The following is a 24,705-nucleotide window of genomic DNA, read 5'->3' as shown; positions in this document are numbered from 1 at the left end:
AGTGTACCTTCATTTCTCCTATTAGAAGTGAATAGAACGCCTGGACACAGGAAATGCTAAATGCTAAAGCTCTCATAACATCACACCTGCACCAGTGTGTAGCTTTATGTACATGTCATCCACAACATTTGAGTGAAGGGAAAGGGACACATTTCTTTTGGAATGGAAAGGAGTCGAGGTACAGTATCTTGGTATACACACGTTTGCTCCAGTTTTGTACCCATTGACTGTGACCCTGTTTGTGTAAGAGGCTAGGGCTGACCCATTCTGATTCAAGATGTTTGTGTAAAAAAGGTATTTATTGCATATATTGTCCACTAAAAAGCAGATGATGGTACAAGTGTAAGGGACCAAGTGCTCCAACCTCAGTCTAGCCTGAAGATCATTCCATATCTGAGGAGCACAGCAGCCAAAAAGTTCTTCTCAATTCTGTAATCACTTGTAGCACATTAAATAGTAACAAGCTGCAAGTTTGATCGCCACTAAGTCGCCATAAAAGCAATGATGTGAGGTAAAATGGGAGTTTTAAAAGAACTGCTTCATATACAGATGAAATCCAATGATAAGCCCTTCTCAACGTCAAAGAATCCCAACCCACAGACTGATACAAAAGACAATGGTGGGTACAGAAAACATGCCTACAAATGAACTGCAGAGCAGAGTGATAAATCGGGTCTAGTGGTTTAAGAATTGAGGCTGTCGTGTGATTTTAAATTGTGTCACCATAATCACGGACAGGGAGGAGCGTTGCCAAGACAATCTATCTCCTATTATCAAAGGTGAAGCAAGACATTTCTTTACAAAACAAGTACAAGTCTAACTCACAAACTCTTGATCACTTTTTCAACATGTATTTTAAAAGTGTATCATCTATGTAAATGCCCAGGTACTTATAATGGGGAACTTGTTCAGTTTGGGTTCTTTTCAGGGTACAAATATGTTGATCATTGTAATCAATATTATGGCATATAGAGAAAAACATAACAGACCTCATGCATACCTCTTCAAATTAAGGTTTACCCAGATTGTTTCTAATCTAACCCATGTGCATACATGTGCCATGTTTTTTCTTCCTCAACTTGTAAATGTAAAAAACACAAACACCACCACTTTGTCTTTTTGTGGTGTTAGGAATACAGACCTCACAGATAAAAATGTTTTGATAAAGGTCATAAACCGAAACGTCGACACAATAAATAAGCAGAGGTAACAATCGTGTGTGCAGGAGTATTCATTTTTTACATACCTTTTCTTCCTAAACTCATCATCACTCAACATAGTTTACAGCTATGCAACTTGTAAAATACAGCATTTCAAACATGACACACAGTTTGCCTTTGAATATGACTTTAATGAAAGAGAATTGAAACGGCAAGTGTAGTTATAGTGGTAGTATGCAGGGTAGTTATTGTGGTAGTAAGTTCGAGATAGTTGTGGATTTCCAGAATTGTCTCTGTGTTGAAATATCTGAAAGAGAAAAATTGTCTTATCATTTGTATAGATAAAATCTAAATTATTTTGAGGTGATTTGAGAAGCCAAAAGGATCATGCTTAGAATGCACTGTAAGCAGATAATGGAGGGCATACCTGTATTTTGTTTCCCTTTATGGAAAGCCCTCTCCATGCTCTCTCTGGCAAACTCCAGGTTCGCCGCCATTACTCTTTTCTTTTCAGTCTTCTCCTTCTCTCTCTCCATTTCTGTCTTCATCCTCTTCACGACATCTTCTGTAATCTTTGTCATCAACTCTTTCACTTCCCTCTCCCTCCTTTCCACCATATTATTTATCATCCCATCCATCTCTTCTCTCATGCGTTTAACGTCATCTTCTTTCTCCTTCAGGATTTTCTCCATCTCTTTCTCGACCACTTCTACTCTCTTCATTGCCTCCAACTCCTTTTTCACCCATTCAATATCCTTTTCTTTCTCCTGTTCATTCCTGTTTCTCTGTCTCTCCTCCTCTGCCCATTTCATCACCTCCATCCTCTCTTTCACTTGTTTCACCTCCATTTCTTTCTCCTCCAGGATTCTCTCCATCTCTTTCTCGGCCTCCTCTACTCTCTTCATCGCCTCCAACTCCTTTCTCATCCATTCAAAATCCTTTTCTTTCTCCTTCTCACTCCTGTTTCTCTCTCTCTCCTCCTCTGCCCATTTCATCACCTCCATCCTCTCTTTCACTTGTTTCACCTCCATTTCTTTCTCCTCCAGGATTCTCTCCATCTCTTCTACTGTCTTCATACCCGCCTCCAACTCCTTTCTCATCCATTCAAAATCCTTTTCTTTCTCCTTCTCACTCCTGTTTCTCTCTCTCTCCTCCTCTGCCCATTTCATCACCTCCATCCTCTCTTTCACTTGTTTCACCTCCATTTCTTTCTCCTCCAGGATTCTCTCCATCTCTTCTACTGTCTTCATACCCGCCTCCATCTCCTTTCTCATCCATTCAATAACCTTTTCTTTCTCCTTTTCAATCTTCTCCCTCTCTCTCTCCATCTCTGTCTTCATCCTCATCTCCTCTTTCACTTCCCTCTCCCTCCTTTCCACCATATTCTTTATCATCACATCCATCTCTTCTCTCACACGTTTAACGTCGCATTCTTTCTCCTCCAGGATTTTCTCCTTCTCTCTCTCCACCTCCTCTACTCTCTTCATCACCTCCAACTCCTTTCTCATCCATTCAATATCCTTTTCTTTCTTCTTCTCATTCCTGTCTTTTTCTCTCTCCTCCTCTGCCCATTTCATCACCTCCATCCTCTCTTTCACTTGTTTCACCTCCATTTCTTTCTCCTCTAGGATTCTCTCCATCTCTCTGTCAACCTCTTCTACCCTTCTCTTCATCACCTCCATTGTTTCGGTCTCCTTCTCACTCATCTTTAATCTCTCTTCGCTCTTCTTTACCTCCTTCTCTCTCTCCTGCACCACCCTCTCTCTCTCCTCCACCTCCTTCTCTCTCCTCTTCATCTCATTTCTTGTTTTTTCCATCTCCCTCTGGAAAGTCTCCTCCATCTCCTTTGTCACTTTCTCCACCTCCTCCACCTCTTTCGCCTTTATTTCCAACTGGACAATCCTCTCCTCCAAATCCTTTTTGTTATTTTCCTGCGTCTTTTGAATGCGACTGAGTATTGCATTGCATTCATTCACTTTCTCAGTGTCTCTATCCAACACTTTCCTCTTCCTCTCCATATTATCTTTAAGATGGTTGACTATCTTCCTCTTCCTCTCCACCATTTCTCTGTCCTTGTCCACCATTTCTCTGTCCTTGTCCACCCTCTCTCTCTCCTCCTTCAGCCTCTCCTTCTCTGCATCGGTGTGCTCCTTCACCTTATGCAGAAGGTTTTGGGCTCCCTCCACCTCTTCCGCTCTCTCCTCCATCTCCCTCCTCCAACCCTCCTTCTCTTCCTTTCTTTCTTTAGCCACTCTGGCCCTCTCTCTCGTGTGCCTGGCCCGTCTTGATGTCCTCTGTGGGAGTGGGGTGTAGGCTGCGAAAGCTGCCGGTCCTGCTGCCTCCATCATCAGGGCAGCCTGATCCTCTTTACACTCCTGTGGACATACAGTGAACACACTACAGGTGCAGTCTCGAGAATGTCTCTATGAATGTATTTGTCTTTTCTGAGTATAAAACCATTCAATTGTCTCCAGTGATCTTTACATATTGTCTATGTTTAGCCATCCTGAATGGGGTGAGTGGGTAGTTATCAAATACAGTAGCATAGGGCTTTGAAACTTCCTGATGGAGATGACAGACACAATGACAGGGAAACGTCAAGAAATATGATTGCGTTAGATAACAGGCTTCCCTCGCAAAGAGGTTGCGGTACCTCACAATGTTCTCAAGAATAGGCTGTTGCGTTCCCAATTCCCCAAAAGGGGCTCTCTAGTTTTGCCTTTAAAAAAGGCCTACATCTACCTTTTATTCAACATATCCGACACAATTTATATTGCAAATCATGTAGGCCTGTACAGTAAGTAATTGTAGGCCCTTTGCAAAGTCAACTTACGACTTACTTAAGGAAAGGTCCTGTCGATTAAGACCTATTAGTGCCAACTATGTTTGGTTATATTTTAGATAGGGCCTACCTGAAAACATCAAATTAACCATTTTGATATTGTTCTGTCAATCATCTTTCTTCGATAGTCCATCCTCTATAGGTTATTTATAAAGCTGTCTCGTTTTAATGTTAATCTTTAAAATGGTTGATTTTGCAGCCACATTTCTCTCTGTAACAACGATTGAGCTCGTCCCGTTTCACTTTTTAGGCTGTTACGCTGCTCTTTCACTGACAAACAGCTGTTTTTGGAATTGCGCGCTCACCGAAATTACCGCGATTTGACTTGATGTTGGGATCAAACTGTCTGCCGAGTCGGATGAATTACTTCACAGCGATCTAACAACAAAGTGTAGCCAATTAAGAGTATTTCTTTGCAGTAGGTCTAGGTCCTGATTGTGGGGGAAATGTTGCTTTGAATTGTAGGCTACTTTGACTGGACGATAACATACGAATACAAACAAGTGTACAGTAACATGTTGTCACCACGGATGATAGAGCTTGATTTGATTAAATTTGATTAATTTTCAGCCCTGCTTCTTACAGCTTTGCGTTTACTTGAAGGCAGTTCACGGACTTGAGGTAGGCTGAAAATATACAGGAGCTTGTAGGCCTAGTGCTTATTCGATGAAGGTAGGGTGGATCTGCGCGAAGCCCACACATCGTGTCGCTCACCGGCCCCGCAGCCCACAGATCGACCGGCCCACCAGCAGCCATGGCACAGCCCTTTACACAACATTTAGGCAGCACCCCCTCTCGAAAGATACATCCTACGTCCTTGGACATTTAATTTAATATAAAGTATTCCAGTTTATTTAAACTAAAATAGAGCAAGGCAAACTTACCTGCGGCGGGTCCCACCAGTTTTTCTCCATTGTGTTGAAATGTAATTGAATCTATTTCCACTAATGAGCGTAACACATTACAAATGACAACCAGCAAAGGCTATTTGACAACAACTGGAGGTTCAAGTGACCAAAGTGACTTTTACATAAATTTACGTCATTGCTAGCAGCGTCATCAAGACAACAGCATTATGACGCAGGAGATATTTATTTGATTACAGATATGCTCATGTTATTTCTTGGAAAATATACGTCGTTGGGATTAATCATCATCATATTATTAATTAATAGACAAAACACAGACATAGATATAGGTATATAGATCAGTGGTAGGGGCTCGGGGTCGTTTCTGGACATGGCCCTCCATTGTAATTTACATTTACATTCATGGCATTTAGCAGACGCCTTTATCCAAAGCGACTTACAACAATACATTTGTTTAAGTAATTGAATCATCTATCCAACAGTCATCATAAGACAAAGTAATCAATGCTCACACCAGGGGCCATAGGCAGTCGGCTATTTCATTTTATTTGTATTAGCAGGAGAGAACTTGTACAAGGGGGGTAGCGGGGATGAAGAGGTCTCTGGGTGGGGTTGGGGTTAGGGTTAGTATAGGGGGGGGGATAAATGGAAAACATACTCGTGGTTCAGGTATTAACTGCCAATGAACTTAGTTGGAACAATACAAATTACAATGTAAAACAATAACAATATAATATCAACATTTCAGTATTATATCAAAATAATGATTTAGAAATATGGTACAACCTGTGAGCTGCCTGGTTGCCTTGGCAACGGTAAACTACAGCGCTGTTCATCAGCGGTTCAGACTCTGGCTCTAACCGTCTACCTTCTCTTAACCGTTAGGAGAAAACGAAGAAAAACAAAGAAAATGTAAACTACAAAACACTCTAACATTAAATCCTACACATACATCTGTATCAGTGGAGTCAGGCAAACGTTACACCAGACTCCCTTCGACATGTTTTGTCAGGTGTCATTTGACAACAACCACTCATCGTAAACGGCAAACTAGTGCTAACTCGTCCTCGTTTAGGATACCAAGCTAGCGCAATTACCGCTAACAGACTACAAACTTCATATGCTACTATGCCTAACGGTACACTAAATAGAAAGCCTACATTAATGACAAACTGTATTAATGCTTATGCTTAAGAATAAATGGAAAACACACTAGTGAGTCGTCTGGTCCTCAGTCTTTACTGGTTCAGGTATTAACTGCCAACTGAAGAACGCAGCGCAAGCCACAGCTTATATACCCGCAGGTGATCTAGTGCCTTTTATACTCCAAATAGAAATGCGTGAAATTGAATGGGGGGAGTCTGTAAACATGCAAGATAAAGTGCATACATATAAAATAACACATTTACGTAAGTGGCCAATTACATATAAATATATTATGTGCCACATAAACAGTGGAAAAAGCAGTGAAGCCCTTAGCAGACATAGGGGAAAATGTACAGTATATACAAACATGTACAGGAGCAGGACGTATTGTGTCTCTGTTAACACAGTTGTGTCATGTGTAATTGTGTTAAATGATCCATAATAAGTGCTGTCCAGTTTCCTCTATATTATATATAACATGGTGAATAACTCCCCGATATTTCTTTAAGGCCAATATCAGATATGTCTGTCAAGCTCTAATTACAATGAGCTGTCCTCCCATTTCTACCTCCATCAGCCTCCTGTTGCACAGTAATGAGTGATAAAGACACCTGATGACAAGGATGAGAAATATAAAGATCACGGTTTCATCCAAGGCCCATCTACCTTTCATTCAAATTATGCTAAGATTATTATCATTGGTGATTTTAACCTACATGTGGACAATAAGACTGACTCGACAGCCATGGATTTGATGAATCTCTTGAATTCTACGGACTTTATTCAGCGAGTTACTGGGCTCACCCATAACCACTGCCACACCCTGGACCTAGTGATTACAAAGGGTCTTACTCCTGTTGCATCCTCTATTATTTATCTAGCCATGTCGCTGAGCAGATGAGATTCATGATGATGAATATGAATAGTACACCATCAACAGCTTCCTCCTGTGATAATGATTTATTAACCAGCTTCAACACCAAACTAAGGGCAACTATCGACTCTGTAGCACCAGTCAAACAGTTTGATTGATTTCCTGGTGAAATGCATTGCGGACATATGGATGTCACAGAACTAGTCATTCGAGCAAAAACCAGGTAGGACACTCCATTTTAAAAAGCGTGTTTTCCGAACCAAAACAGCGTTTGTAAATGACATATTTATTTCAAGGGATCTCGTTCCCTGATCGCTACCGATTAAAGATAGTCATTACAACCTTTAGGAAGCTTTTAAAAAGGTTGAATATTACATGGACCTTTACAGAACACAGCTGTAAAGGTGCAACCTTTCCTCTCCCAGGCTGACACTGAATGACAAATGCATGCTTGTATTACTAGCAGCCTTGATTACTGTAACACTCTCCTGTCTGGTCGACCAAAGAAAGCTATTGGCAAATGATACAGAATGCAGCAGCACGAGTCAGATGGAGAGCACATATCATACAAGTCTCTGCACTGATAACCTGTTCGTTTTATAATTTATTTTAAGATAATTGTATTAGTTTAGAAATCACTCTATGGTCACGCACACCACTGCATGTCAGACATGCTTTTAAGGTATATACCCTGTAGATCCCTCAGGTCCTCAGGTACTGGCCTTTTAACTATTCTGAAGATTCCAACAACACCTATCTACTTCCTGTTTCACATGAATAATACTGGGCAGAAGTCTGCACAGGGATGCTACAGACACATTAGCACACTGCAAAATACTGTCACCTATCTAACCATCTGTTCCAAAGCAATAGTAATAGATACTGTAGGAGTCTGCAGTGCACAGGGGTTACACACTCATCAGTACCCTCTAAAATACTGTCACTATCATATTTCCTGTTCCACATGAATAGTACTATATAGGAGTCTGCAGAGGGGTTACCTTGTTGGGAAACAGTGTCTATCTCCTCCTGCAGCTTGGTCATAATGTGAGGGCTGGTTGCCAGATTGTAGGCCAGGAAGGACAGAGAGCTACTGGTGGTCTCATAGAGTGTTTCCACAGTGTATGTCAGTCTAATCAATGAAATCGATAGCTTCATTTATTAAGCACAAAATGATTGAGACTAAAAGCTATATGGAGGCAGTTGTACCGACTGTGAGGAACAGTGAGCTGAAGATGTCAAACTTGAGCATTTTCTTGATGTTGGTCACAAAGGTGTCAGAGGGGTTGTGGAGGGAGTCGATGTCGACACTGAATGAAGTGCTGACGACCACATCCATACTGTATGGTCCAAAGAACCTGGAACACAACCACAAAATCTTTGACCACCAGAACCACAACCACAAAATTAAAGGGGGAGTTCACTGAAATTACAAATTCACCTTATCTTCTCGGAGAGAAATACTCACTCTTTTAGTTCAATGGGCTCTTCGTTATCGGCCGTCTTCTTCAGATTGCTGACCAAATTACCAGAGTGCTGCTTCATGATCCCGAACATCTGAGTTGGGAAGGATACATGGAAAAATATGATGATTGATACATGGATTAATATGTGCAAAACATGGGTTAATATCATGTTTGAAACAGGAATTATTTTAATGTTTATATAGCCTGAGAATATACATTCATACAGGATACATTATGTATATAGTCAAGGAATAAGTGACTCCAAAGATGAACTATTATTCTAAACTCTGTCATCTGACCACTGAACTTATCTAAGATAAGATTAAATATACTTTGTTGTCCCGGATGGAAATTTGTCTTGGACAATTAAAGTTGCTGCTTCACACAACAACAAACAACAATGAATACACACTATACACATAGTACAAATCACATAAACACACACACACACGTCAGAGTTGTTAGTCATTCATTTATTTGTGTTGTTGGAATGAATAAAAGAAGGAGAGGAGAGATGGGACTGTACCTCTTTGATCCGCCCACTGGTGAAGGAGGGAGACAGGACACTGCGGATCCGTCTCCATGCATCATCCTCAGCGATAAACACGGCGTCATACAGAGGCCCGTTGAGATAGAAATTCTAGAAAAATAACAATGATTATATACTGCAAAATTAACCGAATATTAATAATGCTATAATAACAATGATATTATCTATTTAATGAGCCCTTATGTTTTTTTCCCCATACAACAACTTCAATTTAGCGTATTACCCTCCTGTTAGTGAAAAGGGAGTAGCATTCCTTGATGAGGATGGTTTTGATCATGGCTGTGTCCATGATACACAGGACGGGCTGACGGCCATCATAGATCCTACAGACCAGCAAAAACAAAGATAGTTAGATATACACTCACCCAACACTTTATTAGGAACACTATACTAATACTAGGTAGAGCCTCCCTTTGCTCTCAAAACAGCCTCAATTCTTCGTGACATTGATTCCTTTGAGATTCTGGTCAATGATGACATGATTGCATCACGCAATTCCTGCACATTTTTCAGGTGCACTTTCAAGATGTGAATCTCCCGTTGTGCCACATCCCAAAGATGTTCTATTGGATTCAGATCCGGTGACAAGGAAGGCCACTGAAGAACACTGAACTCATTGTCATGTTCATGAAACCAGTTTAAGACGACTTTTGCTTTGTGACATGGTGCATTATCATGCTGGAAGTAGCCATTAGAAGGTGGGTAAATTGTGGCCATGAAGGGATGCACATGGTCAGCAACAATACTTAAATAGGCTGTGGCATTCAAGCAAATATACCGTAGATAGAGACAGACAGACCCATCACAGATCCTGCACTCTTTGAAAAAGTGCTACCTAGAACCAAAAAGGGTTCTTCTTCCACTGTCCCTTTGAAGAAACCTTTTGGGTTCCATGTAAAACCCTTTCCACAGAAGGTTATACAGTACCGTGCGTAAGTAATGGGACAGTGAAGCATTTTTTCTTCTGTTTGGATTTGAAATAAAAACGTAGAGATTTTTATTTTTTATATAATGTACATATTGGTTTATCATTCAGAAATTCCAACACTTTTATGCATAATCCCCCTATTTCAGGCTACACAAAAGTGATAGGACAATTGGCTTGACAAGTGTGTTCGTCAGGTGTGTTCCGTCACATAATTTGTGCAGTCTGCTATTGGTGTCTTGTCAACATGAGGACCAAAGAGATGTTATTGAAAGTCAGGGAAGCCATTATGATGCTGAAATATCAGAAAAAAAATAAACATAGCCAAAACCTTAAACCTACCAAAATCAACAGTTTGGAACTTCATTTAACTTCATTAAAAGGAAAGAAAGCACTGGTGAGCTCAGAAATCGCAAATTACCTAGTAGGCCAAGGAAGACTTCCAGTGGATAACCAAAGAATGCTCACCATAATTGAGAATCATTTATTTACATCTTGTCAGTCCAAGTACAAGTAAATGGCTCCAAACTCATTGGACAGCATTTCATCATACAGCAGGACAATGACCCAAAACATACTGCCATAGGAACTAGGGAATTTTTCAGGGCCAAAAAGTGGAAAGTTGTTGACTGGCCAAGTCAGTCTCCAGATTTAAATCCTATAGAACATGCATTTCATTTGCTCAAGAGGAGACTTAGGGCAAAACATCCTAAAAAAACAACAACAGTCGCTGCAACATAGCATTACCAGAGAAGATACCCAGCGTCTGGTTGGGTCAATGGGTCACAGACTTTTGCACTTTTGCATACAAAGGATTGGGGACCAAATACTAAACATGAGTGCTTAATTTAGACATTTGATAATGCAAAAGAAGGAAAAATGCTTGGGCACCAAAATGGCTAGAGCCAGCCCTGATTAACAGAACCTTTATCGAGCGCACAACATCACATTAATGCCCATAGGAAGAATGAGAATAGAGTATCAACAAAATAACCAATTTAACACAATTTAAAACAACATACGTCTGTAAGTTTTAACCATACGTTAACGTGCGTCAAGGACAACGCGGGAGAATGATGCCCGTGATGGGCCTAAGCCAAAACTCAAAGAATATCTCGCTGTCCCTCTCCTTAAATATCATTCCCAACAAAGGACAAGGTGTTAGATACATTACAATAGCAAAGGAATTGACAAATGGTGAAAGCTGAAAATTCTGAAACATAGTCAAAACCTTAGACTTGCCAGAATCAAGCACTGATGAGCTCAGCAATCGCAAATGGCTGAGGCTTCACTGCAAGATGCAAACCACTAGTTATTCTTAAAAAGGATAGTCAGGTTACAGTTTGCTAAGAAGTACCTAAAAAGCCTGCAGAGGTGTGGAAAAAAGTCTTGTGGACAGATAAGATGAATATTATCAGAGTGATTGCAAGAGGAAAGTTTGGAGAAAAAAGGATCTGCCCAAGGTTTACAGCATACCATCTCATCTGTGAAACATGGTGGAGGGGATGCTATGGTTTGGGCATGTATAGCTGCCACTAGAACTTGCTAACTTATCATAATTGATGATGTTACTGCTGACAGCAGCAGCACAATGTATTCTGAAGTGTACAGAAATATCTTGTCTGGTCGAGTAAAAGCAATGCTTCCAAATTCATTGGATGGCGCTTCATCATACAGTAAGACAATGACCCAAAACATACTGCCATTGGAGCTAGGGAGATTTTCAGGGCGAAAAAGTGGAAAGTCCTTGACTGGCCATGTCAATGTTTGGATTTAAATCCTATTGAACATACATTTCATTTTCTGATGGTAAGATTTTGGGCAAAAAGACCTGGCAAAAAGATGGCTGGCCTGGCAGAATATCACCAGAGAAGATACCCAGCACCTGGTGGGGTCAATGGGTCCCAGACGGTTATTGCATACAAAGTATTGTCGACCAAATACTAAACATGAGTGCATCATTTCGACCATGTATACCAATACTAGACAAAAGAAAAGAAAAGAATCTAGCAAAAGCAAACTATGTTCTGACAGGGTTTGACTCATCTAATACGACATCAGATCTGGATAGGTTCCTTGATTTCCTCTGAAAGGTGACATAGGCATGAAAACATGTACACAACATCAAGAAGAAACCATTGATTAAAGCCAAATCAATTGACAGAGGCATGGCAGAAAATGTGTGTTGTCTCTTTAAAAGAAATGTTAAAAATCTCTTTGTTTTCCCTGAATGAAACAAAGCACAGGTGTTTAAAAGGCCAGCCCCACCCCTGATTACAATGATCCACACATGGAGACAGCCAAAGCAACATAGATCAATAAGACATCGCACATGTCACACCAGAATGTGTGTTGGCAAGTGTGTGCCCTTATAGCCAGGATCCACTCTCTGGTCACATCTCCCTGATGTTGGTTATGAAGAACTTTATCAAACGTTTGGATTTGAAATTAAACAATTACTACAAGGTTAAAGTAGAGATTCTCAGCTTTTATTTGATGGTATTTGTATACACATTGGTTTCACCATTTAGAAATTACCCCACTTTTTATGCATAATCCCCCTATTTCAGTGTACCCAAAAGTAATGGGACAGACTTATCAAATGTCCAAATGAAGCAGTCATGTTTAGTATTTAGTGGACAATCCACTAGTATTTAGTGGACAATAACTGCCTGAAGTCTGCAACCCACTAACCTCACCAGACGCTGGGCATCTTCTTTGGTGATGCTCTGCTAGGCCTGTACTGCAGCCATCTTTAGTTGTTGTTTGTTTTGAGGTCTTTTTGCCTAAATTCTTATCATTAGGGAAATGTAATGCATGTTCAATTGAATTTTAATCTGAAGATTGACTTGGCCAATCAAGATCTTTCCACTTATTGCTATGGCAGTGTTTTGGGTCATTGTTTTATTGTATGGTGTGGCTCCATCCAATGCATTTGGAGGCATTTGCTTGCACTCAAGCAGACAAGATGTTTCTGTGCACTTCAGAATACATTCTGCTGCTGCCGTCAGCAGGTACAATCATCAATTAAGACAAGTTAGCAAGTTCTAATGGCAACTATACATGCCCACACCTAACACCCCCTGCACCATGTTTCACAGATGAGGTGGTATGCTGTAAATCTTGGGCAGATCCTTTTTTCTCCAAACTTTTGTCACTCTAGTCCATGATAATATTCATCTTATCTGTCCACAATACCTTTTACGAGACCTCTGCAGGCTTTTTAGGTACTCTTTTTTAGCAAACTGTGACCATCCTTTTTGATGATAACTAGTGGTTTTTGATGATAAATGTGTCTTCCTCTTAGTTATAAACAAACCAGAATTAAATGCATAGGTCTATGTATGGATGGATGGATGGATGTTCTCATTGGAACAGCTGGAAGACTTTCTCTGCATCCCCTAAAAAACACATGTACGCAAGCACGCACAAACACGCACGCACACACACACACACACACACACACACACACACACACACACACACATGCATGTTTAAGTTATGCGTAGCCCATGTTTATTAGTTGACTTAGTTGTGGGGTTAGTTTAGATACAGTGCACGATGCAACAAACAGGTACAATATCAGCACACCTCAGCATTGCTACACCCACGTGCTACCACAGGGAACTGGTACCCGCATAGTTAGATATGGTGCTAGTCCCACACCAGAGAGAACTGGTATGTTCCAATTCATTATACGAGGTAACTAGCTAGTAAATTATTAATTACTAGAAAGTGCTCAGTAGTCCTAGGGCTACAAACACAAGCTGACCAACCCTCCTGCAAACAGGGTGCTAATATTTCTCAATATTACCTTGTCAAAGCTCGCCAAGGTTCTCAGCTGTCCGGAAACAACAAGTAACTTAGTTAGCCGTCCGTCCCAAGTGCTAGCTGTAGCCTACACATGTGACCTTGCAAGTTCTAATAATAACCTGAGGAATTATCGTCGAGCTGGGGTCCAACAATAACAAAGAATTGAGAGCTCACAGGTTAGCTTGCTAGCTCAGAGAGTTAACAGGTGCTCAGAAGATGAAAATCGTCGTTGAGCTGAACCGTAGGATTCTATCAGAGACAATCTAACGCCCCGTGAGAATCATAGGCTGAGGTGTAGCCAGCTACAACAACACAACTACAGTACACTTTTCAACCTAATGCCTCATGAGAATCATAGGCTGAGGTGTAGCCAGCTACAACAACACAACTACAGTACACTTTTCAACCTAACGCCCCGTGAGAATCATAGGCTGAGGTGTACCCAGCTACAACAACACAACTACAGTACACTTCAGACAGTCAGAGAGTGAAGAGTGGAAAGGATGAAATGGTGCGCTTGTAGCATCCCTTTATTGGGACAGGTGATAGGCGTTGCTATCACTTGCAAGTGTGTACGAGGTGTGATTCTGTGAATCAAGATGTAAATACAGTGCTCTCTGAAAGTATTCAGACCCCTTCACTTTTTCCACATTTTGTGATGTTACAGCCTTTTTCCTCATCAATCTACACACAATACCCCATAATGACAAAGCAAAAACAGGTTTTTAGAAATTGTTGCTAATTTATTCAAAATAAAAAACTGAAATATCACCTTTACATAAGTATTCAGACCCTTTACGTTTTTTGTTGAAGCACCTTTGTCATTATTGCGTATTGTGTGTAGATTAATGAGGAAAAAAAATAATTTCATCTATTTTTGAATAAGGCTGTAACATAACATAATACGGAAAAAGTGAAGGGGTCTGAATACTTTCAGAATGCACTGTATGTGCCTGTTATAGTCCCATTGTGTGATTGGTGTGTGTACTGTTTTCTGGCACAGGCCTTAACTGATCCAACAAGTTCACCAATCATCAATGGTGTGATATGAAGTTGATGGATTTTAATGTTACATGCTACACCAGTGCGTGTGTAAAGTGTTGACATTGCGTGGCTGCTGCAGCAGCAACGCAAAATGATTCTTGGAGTGCTTGGAAATGGTATCAATGCTTTTTGGACGCTTAAAAACATATTCAATTAGTTTCATAGTATGGTAAAGTAATAGAAACATAGATTATAGAAATACATACAATAGTGGTACCTGTATGAAAAACAAAGTGATTGTCCTCGTTTATATTTGGAGGTAGAGGACAAACCCCAACTCTAACATATTCAGACTTGACAAGGCTCTCAACATAAAACAATGTACAGAATCCATAAATTAGAAGTTCCTTGCAGAAACAGACTGGGAGGCTATTTCTTCTGCATCCACACGTGCAACTGGTCACGTTTCTGGTGTAAGAGTAAATACTGCCATCTAGGGTTTAGAGATGGTTAACAGGAAATGGATACATTATTTTACGGATGTACTTTAGGCCTACGTTTGAGTAATTTAGCAGAAGCTCTTATCCAGAGCGACTTAAAATAAATAGCTACATTCATCTTCAGCTACATACATCACGGTCATCACAAGTAAGACTTACTATAATAATAAATGCCACAAGCAGTCACAGTGGTAGAGAAAGTAAGTCAATTTAATTTAATGTTCAACTTAATTTATTGAACTTAAGACAACTATATAAATTGATTTGCTATGTATCCCTAAATAGCGGCCAATTGTGTTGAGGTTTCCAGGCTAACGGTGTCGGCATGTGCAGTCCCCTGTCTTATCTCTGCACCCCCACACGCTCTCAGCCAGGGCCACATCAACAAGGCTTTTGACAGAAAGGCTCGTCCCCTGGTTTGCCTGATTGTGTACCAGCTGAGCCATCAGAGGAGTCGCTTTCAACGAGAACATGAGGGTTGGGGCATATCTGGGGCCATCGTTCATCTGAAATTAAAAAAGTAACATCAGAGGGGAGTGCAAGGTGAGACAAGAATTGGACAAATTCAACTGAGAGTTGAAGGTCATGGACTAAATGCAACAGTAAAACTAGCAACAATCACCTTCATCTACTTAGTCTATAGGTTCTCTACCATCTCTCTAATCGTCACTATGCTCACCTTCTTCAATGTCTCCCTCTCCTGTTCTAGCTTCTCTTTTTCCAGACTCTGTTTCGCTCTTTCTTCAGCCACCATCACCAGGGCCTCTCTCCTCTTGATGGCCTCTATCTCTTTCTCCATCTGTTTCTTATCCTTTTTAAATGTCTCCTTCTCCTTCCACATCTTGAGCATTTCTCGCTCCACATCCTGCCCGTCTCTTTTGATTTTCATCCACTCCTTCTTTATCATTTGCAACTCTGCTCCGACCTTCTCTGTCTTTCTAAGCATCTCCATTGAGGTCTCCTTTTCCTCCTCTAGCGTCTCCTTTTCCTGGCTCAGTTTAAGTCTTTCTTCGGCCTCCATCACCAGGGCCTCTCTCCTCTTGACTGCCTCCATTTCTTTTTCCATCTGTTTCTTGGCCTTGAGAAATGTCTCCTTCTCCTTCCACATCCCGAGCATTTCTTGCTCCACCTTCTGCCCGTCTCTTTTGATTTTCATCCACTCCTTCTTTATCATTTGCAACTCTGCTCCGACCTTCTCTGTCTTTCTAAGCATCTCCTTTGAGGTCTCCATCTCCTGCTCTTCCTTCTCTTTTTCCTTGCTCAGCTTAAGTCTTTCTTCGGCCTCCATCACCAGGGCCTCTCTCCTCTTGACTGCCACCATATTTTTCTCCATCTCTTTCTCCATCTGTTTCTTGGCCTTGAGAAATGTCTCCTTCTCCTTCCACATCCTGAGCATTTCTTGCTCCACCTTCTGTCAGTCTCTTTGGATTTTCACACTCTCCTTCCTCATCATATTTAACTCTGCCTCTGCCTTCTCAGCCTTTCTAAGTATCTCCTTTGAGGACTCCTTCTCTTTCTCAATCTCCATCATGAGGATCTTGATCCCACTGTCCATCTCCTCCCTCTCCCTATTGAACTCATTCCTGTCCTCCTGCAGTCTTTCTGCCTTTCTGGCCAGGATCTCCTCCTCCCTCTGCCTAACTTTTTGGTCCCTTCTCTTTTGTTTCTCATATTCCTCTATCTTTTTCTCAAACTCTGCCTTCTCTGTCTTAATCCTCTCATGCTCCTTCCTAATATCCTCAATACTCATATATATTTTCACCTCCATTGTTTTTATGCACCTACAGTAGATAGAACACAAACAAAAATGATTGAAATAATCTCCACACACCCATACTATAATGCAACAGGAATGTCAGAAAGATTCCCCAAATGAGAAAGGGATAACAATCTTTGAGTTTGCCCTTCTGAATCAGTCAACAAATACCAGTACACCGATTGGCAGCAAAGAAATGTTATTATCTATAATGTGCGTTCGGCTGGCGTCATAATGGGTTTGGAATGACTATCATGGTAATTCACTGCCTAACAACTCTTATCAGCGTTCGATGCAATGGTTCGAAGTGACTTGGTCCTTGTCAGAGGCCTATGTTAGAGTCAGCAAAAGCTTCCAGTGTGGGTTGGCTGGCTATGTTTGTTGACACGCCTTGAAATATAGCCTACAATTGTGGTCAACAGGTCAAATATCAGTGGCCATATAATGGGCACATTTTATTAACTGGAATCGGCCTGGTATAGGTAGGAGCCTATAGGCTAATAAGCAGAAGACCTCCGCAAAATTAAAATAGCCCTAATTCAATTCATGCATTCATAATAATAATAAAAAATATATTTTATTTGGAATGTGTTTTTCATTTGTAGCCGACAATTTCAAAGCCTGTGCAGTTGAGTGCAATAGACACACAAACAAAAACACAAAGAAAACACTAACAACAACAAGAGGACAGGACCTAAAGGAAGGCCTTTCTAAAGATGTGAGTTTTTAGGCATATAGAAATATCCAACGCTGAATCTCCTAGTGACAGATATCTCTCAGTGACATTTTTACGTGTCCCTTGTCCAAATGCTGTAAAGGTAGTCGGCCTATGCCGTCTCAAGTATTTACAAATACAAGTGTTATAAAACTATACTATATGTCAACTATACTACATCTCTGGCCTACATTAGCCTACCTCAGTCAGTAGGCTGTGTATAAGCGCCGAATCTTCCGGTTATAATCTCTTTATATCTCACTCTGGTAATACTGATTGCACAGGTTCAGGTTGCGTCTTAGCTCGTTATGCCACTGAACTAAAAGTTCAAGAACTTTGTGTATTATTGCAGAACATTCTCAATTCTGTGTACATATCAACGTCATAATGATACCAATAGCAACGCATTTTGGGTGGAATCCTAACTCCAAATCCGCGCGCGTAAATCTTGCATTCATGTCAATGGGAAATTGATTCGATTTACATGCGGATCTCGAGTTAGGATTCCACTGCAATACACATTTAAGTTTAAGTTCATTTGAATTTATAGTGCATTTTACCCACAATATACGGCTTACACAAAAGTAGCCTACAAGACAAATACAACATTTGAAAAAACATATTGCATAGAATCAAATTTGGGGATATACAGGGTTTTTTTCTTTATAAAGTACATTACAAACATAAAGTCTCATAAAGTACATTACAAATACGAAACAATTATTAGTCCTATTTTTTATTAGTAATAATAATAAGTATTTTATATTTAATACAAAATAGATTAAATGGTGAAATTGGTGTGTATAAATATAATAAACTTGACTCATAATCCGTATAGTGCTGTTTTTGGAGTAATTACTAATTACTAGTAATTACTAGTGTGTGCGGACTGCGCTCCCTGTCCCGTCTTTCTGCTGTGGGGCAGCGGAGCACTCTGCCCCATCGTTGCGAGGGGAACAACGTGAGCGTGATTGGCGTAAGCAGGGAAAACCTCACGCAAATTATATTGGGTATGAATTCTGCCTAGCAACAGGTGGCGAAAAACTATTAAACGCTAATGTCGTTAACGTGGTCTGACATGACAGGAAATAATCACAAAGCAATTCAGTTCATCTACTGTACGTCTATCGCTAATGCTAGCTAGCTAAAGTTTTCACAATGAATCGTGTAGATTATTTGTTGACCATGCGGTTTAGTACATTGCCTTTGGAAGAGAAGTTGGAGATAAAACGTTTAGGGCCAACAGGAATGGTTTGACAAAAAGAGATGGCTAACCGCTACCACCTCGAAACATGCGCTGTTCTGTTTCCCATGTATGATTTTTGGTGGAGACTATTTGGGCATCGGCTGGATTCAAAGACATTATACATCTGTCAGAACAGAACAGACACCAGCGACTGAACGGCCGTGACATGATTTCCATTGAAAATGCATTGATCCAGGGACAGACGGATTTCAACAGTAAAGTCATCGAGAGGTTTGCTGAAGCAACGAACCGCCGCGCTACTTTCCTATTCAAGTGAGCGGGTCTGTTTGGACATGTATGACAAATGGACAATGCGCCGTTCACTGTAGACTATATTGCTTTTGTTTTGTAGTCATTTTAAACGTTATACTGGCTGTGATATAAAGTGGAGGACTAAATGTTACGTATAGGCCTAATATCTAGACCGTTGATGGGCACACTTGTTACTTGTCGCTTTCAGAACCCTGGACTGGGCTCGGGCTGTATAATCATATAGTTCCGTTAATTAGCCTAGCCTACTTTCCGTGATTTAATGTGACTTTTGTAGTGTGTTATAGACTCTGCACTGATGCTATTTATTTCACATTTAAAATAATACAATTGATAAAACCTGATTAAACTTTCCTACAAGTTAACGATGTGCCGAATGCTTGTATTTTAATTAAACATGCAAGTTATTGAAGACACGTGTCTGTCTCATCTTTTTACTTTGTTGCAGTATAGGCGTTCTGTGTCGCGCTGAAGCGTATGAAGTGTATTCAGTTATGGGGTTTACTGTACATACTTTTTCTCTGCACTGTTCCTGCTGCAGAGGATGCGTAAACGATTTTCCCATGTTGTTTTTTGGTTGTGGTCTGTGTTTATACATTTAGGCTATTAGTTGTATCCTACTTTTCAGTTTTACAAGTCAAATCTTATGACAGATGAGATGGCACTTCAACCGATAAAATGCAGGTACATTTTGACTACTGCTGCACTACGATACCCATAGATAGACCCAATACATTGGTAACTGCACTACTTATACAGCTCATATACTGCTTATACTGTTCATACTGCATTCTATATTTATTCTGCTTATAATGTTACTGTTAATCCATATATTGCTTATACTGCACTACTTATACTGCTCATATACTGCTTATACTGCTCATATACTGCTTATACTGCACTACTTATACTGCTCATATATTGCTTATACTGCTCTACCTGTATATATTGTTCACATTGCACTTTTCTGCTTTTTTGCACTTCTGGTTAGACGCTAACTGCATTTCGTTGTCTCTGTACTTGTACTCTGCACAATGACAATAAAGTTGAATCTAATCTAACACCTATTTATTGTCATGTTTTGATGGCATGTTGTTCATTCTCATGTTATGATTTAGTTTGTGATTATACACACGTTTTTAGCGTGATGATAGAGACCCACTACCAGACGAGTACAAAACATACACAAGTCACATGCAAATCCCTGCACTGCAGACGACAGACAACAACTGTCTCTGTACAACTAGTCCTGGACCTCCACTAATAGACAGATACAAAGAGAGCAGCATACAGTAGCAGCAGAGCCCAGAGGCGAGGCGAGGCAAGGCAAGGCAAGGCAAGTTTATTTATATAGCACATTTCATACACAGAGGCAATTCAAAGTGCTTTACGTAAAATAGATAAAAAGGAAAGAGCATGAAAGAAAAATTAGAATAAAAACGCATAAAAGACATAAAAAAAGAATAAAAGTCACAGTGCATTTTAGGGTCACAGTGCAATTATTAGCGCCAATTTAGTTTCAATTTAAGGCAAAAGCGAAGCCCTTTTTTTTTTTTAAGCCCATTTTTGAAAGTAGCCAGTGTTGGGGCTGATCCTAGATCTATGTGTAACATAATAACTGAGAGACCTGCAGCAGGGCAGGTCCTCATCACTGGCTGTCTGCTTTGAGCTGGTTGTCGTTGGACTCCTGGCAGCGGGACAGCAGCTTGAGTTTGATGGGCCGTATGGGCATCAGAGTGTTCTGTAGGTCCATCTCAATGGGGATCTGGTGAGAGTTGACACACAGTTAAAGTATGAAGGAACGAGTAAAACAGATGTCAGCGTTACACTATGAATGTTACCTAATACAGTGTCACTGTTACGTTCGGGTAGCATTGCACTATAAATTCAAATAAACTCAAACTCCTGGACAACCTCTCTTGGGTCGACATACATTAAAATGGCCCTATGAAGTCTTGAGGGAGTTTTGCAGAAATACAAATAGCTTTTTTTAAAATCTCACACTTCCATCATTTAGTAGGTAGCCTATACTGAGGATGATTGGCGCCTAGTACTGAAAAATGCAATCTGGGAAATTAAATGGGGAGTACATACTCATGCAGTACGCAAGTACAGAATTGTAGTATGGGGGTTCAAACCCGGGTCTCCCATGTGGAAGACACAAACGCTACTATTAAGCCAAGAGGACATCCTCAAGGTCTGAGGGCGACACTTCAGTTTACATGTCTCAGGCAGGGCTACCTCATCACGCGAGTGTGATTCCAAAATCACCTCTGCTACATATAGAAACGCAACAAAGTCATAGGTACAAAATTATATTTACAATCATTCTATCATTATTTTGTCTCACCTCTGTCTCTTTGCAGACGGTGAAGTTGAACCTCTGTAGAATCTCCACCATCGCCAGTTTCAACAATACCAGAGCGAATCGCATCCCGATACAGTTCCGTGGGCCCAACCCGAACGGCATGTAGGTGTATGGGTCGATGCTCTCCTTGTTCTCACCTACACACGGATATACACTCACCTACACACGGAGAGTTCAGAGGAGGAGGGGTTAAAGAACATATCAATTAAATCACAGTAATATGATGGTTATACATGGTTGAAGAAACCTGTTTGTGTTTGGTCGTCGCATTTAGGTTTGTTTTATGGTTGTTTGTGGAACACTGCTCTTATCGTTGCTGTTGTGATTGATATTGTGGTTGTGGTTAAGATGTGGCCCATTACCTCTCTGGTTTGAACTCCTCTGGGTCTTCCCACACATCGGGGTCACGGTGCAAGGTCCAGATGGGTATCATGACAACCATACCCTTGGGGATGGTGATGCCGCTGATCTCAACAGATTTCTTGGCGACTCTTTCAAGTCGATGGGGTACAACCTGAGAGACTCGTTGATCACGCTGTCTAGATAGTCTGCGTCGGAAATGAACACAGTACTGTACTTATTCTAATCTGCATAGCCTAATTTCATGACACCAATGATAGATGTACACAAGGATCAATCAGAAGTCAAAATGCCACTAAACTGCGCTGCTTTTAGTGGATTGACTGCTTGGAATACTGAATGTGCTATAGTCTATTATTTCCTATCACAGTCGACAGACTACAAGAAAACTGTCAGGTGGTTCAAATGTGAATAACTTGGTATCCATTCCATTAACTGTGGCCGGGCAGCACCGAACAGCCCAGAGAACATTACCATGGTGCTTTTGAATATTAGGTCCCTATCTGGCAAAACCTTTATTGATCTTATCTCAGAGCGAAAGCTGCACTGTAATGTTTTTATCTGAAACCTGGCTAAACATGAATGCATGTCAGTCTATTAGAAGTGGGGAAAAAAATATTTTCACTCTATTATTTATCTAGCCATGTCGCTGAGCAGATGAGAATTTCATGATGAATATGAATATGAATAGTACACCATCAACAGCTTCCTTCTGTGATAATGATTTAGTAACCAGCTTCAACTAAGGGCAACTATCGACTCTGTAGCACCAGTCAAACTGAAAAAGGCTGTGGCCAAATTTAAAAGAATTTGCAGAAAGTCTGAGCTGACAAAAACTGCAGGTCCACCTTGATATTCTTCGAGAGCATCTTTCTGCTTTTAATAAGGCAATAAAAAAACGCCAAGACGGGATCATTTCTCAAAATTGATAATGAATCATAACAACTCAAACAGTGCTCTTTTCAACGATTGACAGCCTTATAAATCCCGCCCACAAGACACCTGGTGATCTGCTCTCCACCTACAAATGTGAGGAATTTGCAACATACTTCTGAGATAAGAGAACCAATATTAGGTGAGGAGGATCACTCAGGCAAGACCTGAAGATGTGTTTGATGACTTGTTACCCCACCTTCCACCACATGGAAGCACTATGAACTCTTTTGCAGTGGTCATACAGAAATGCTCAGCAAAGTGGGGGTCTGTTCATCTGCACCTAAAACTACCATGGTGAAACCCCTCCTGAAGAAAAGTAACTTAGACACTTCAGTCCTTAGCGATTTTAGGCCAATCTACAACCTTCCCTTTTTAAGCAAAAAAATAATAATTCTTGAAAAAAAGGTGTTCAAACTGTTAAATAATCTCCTTATTCCCAACTGTACCTTTGACATGTTCCAATCTGGCTTTTGTGCCGATCATAGCACTGAGATAGCACTATTTTGTTAAGTTATTAACTAGGTTCTTAATGACCTTAGAATTAATTAATTAATGCTGATGCCAAAATGCTCTTTGTCCTTGTCCTGGTCAAACTGTCTGCACACTTAAAGACACTACTTACAGTAACACTAAGCACCAGGCAAAAAAACAAGGTGTTACCATTGACTCAGATCTTAATTTTGAAACCCATCGTGAAATCTGCCATCGTGGAGAAATTCTGTCTGACGTTGTCCAAACAACAACATCCTCCCTAATAATAATATATCCCCCCGAAATGAACTTGCAGTGTTGGACATTAGCTGTTGTGTTTCTGCATGCACACACGATTGGGAGAGGCAGCCACCAGAGAAAGGTCAGTCTACTCCCCTAGAACACCCCTGGCACTCACAACATGTTTATATGCAAACCGAATGTCAGGTAGGACACTGCATTTTAAAAAGCGTGTTTTCCGAACCAAAACAGCGTTCGTAAATGAAATATTTATTCATAAGGGATTTATTATAAGGGATCTTGTTCCCAGAACACAGCTGTAAAGGTGCAACCTTTCCTCTCCCAGGCTGACACTGAGGGACGAATGCATGCTTGTATTACTAGCAGCCTTGATTACTGTAACACTCTCCTGCCTGGTCGACCAAAGAAAGCTCTTGGCAAATGATACAAAATGCAGCAGCACGAGTCAGATGGAGAGCACATATCACACAAATCTCTGCACTGATTACCTGTTAGTTTTATAATTTATTTTAAGATAATTGTATTAGTTTAGAAATCACTCTATGGTCATGCACACCACTGCATGTCAGACATGCTTTTAAGGTATATACCCTGTAGATCTCTCAGGTCCTCAGGTACTGGCCTTTTAACTATTCTGAAGATTCCAACAACACCTATCTACTTCCTGTTTCAAATGAATAATACTGGGCAGAAGTCTGCACAGGGATGCTACAGACACATTAGCACACTGCAAAATACTGTCACCTATCTAACCATCTGTAGGAGTCTGCAGTGCACAGCAGTTACACACTCATCAGTACCCTCTAAAACACTGTCACTATCATGTCACTATCACACTGTCACTGTCACTATCACCTGTTCCACATGAATAGTACTATATAGGAGTCTGCAGAGCGGTTACCTTGTTGGGAAACACAGTGTCTATCTCCTCCTGCAGCTTGGTCATGATGTGAGGGTTGGTTGCCAGATTGTAGGCCAGGAAGGACAGAGAGCTACTGGTGGTCTCATAGCCAGCAAAGATGAACATCATTGCCTCGGACAAGATCTCATGGTCACTCAATCCTATGATGATGGGAGAAATGGGGTGGTAGGTGTGTTTGTAGGTATAGGTGTTTGAGGCAGGTACTGTATGTGTGTGTGTTAGATGCTAGTATACAGTGTGTGTGTGTGTGTGTGTGTGTGTGTGTGTGTGT

The 24,705-nt window shown here is 40.7% G+C and overlaps 1 pseudogene across 1 annotated transcript in view; it reads right to left on the bottom strand.

The window, feature by feature from the left end:
- The window catches only part of LOC310824119, a 62,843-nt pseudogene extending 38,301 nt beyond the window's left edge, over window positions 1–24,542 (bottom strand). Inside the window, exons 1-3 of the transcript in view lie at window positions 24,471–24,542; window positions 21,936–22,024; window positions 21,467–21,643 (exon numbers count right to left, since the gene is read on the bottom strand). The product of the transcript in view is annotated as an uncharacterized misc_RNA (transcript). The remainder of the gene's footprint in view (window positions 1–21,466; window positions 21,644–21,935; window positions 22,025–24,470) is intronic.
- Between the last annotated feature and the right edge of the window lie 163 nt (window positions 24,543–24,705).

Source organism: Argentina silus, assembly GCF_951799395.1.
Source record: "Argentina silus genome assembly, chromosome: Y".
Lineage (NCBI taxonomy): Eukaryota > Metazoa > Chordata > Actinopteri > Argentiniformes > Argentinidae > Argentina > Argentina silus.
The sequence above is the reverse complement of the archived record's forward strand: the minus strand, read 5'-3'. Positions and strand labels throughout refer to the sequence as shown.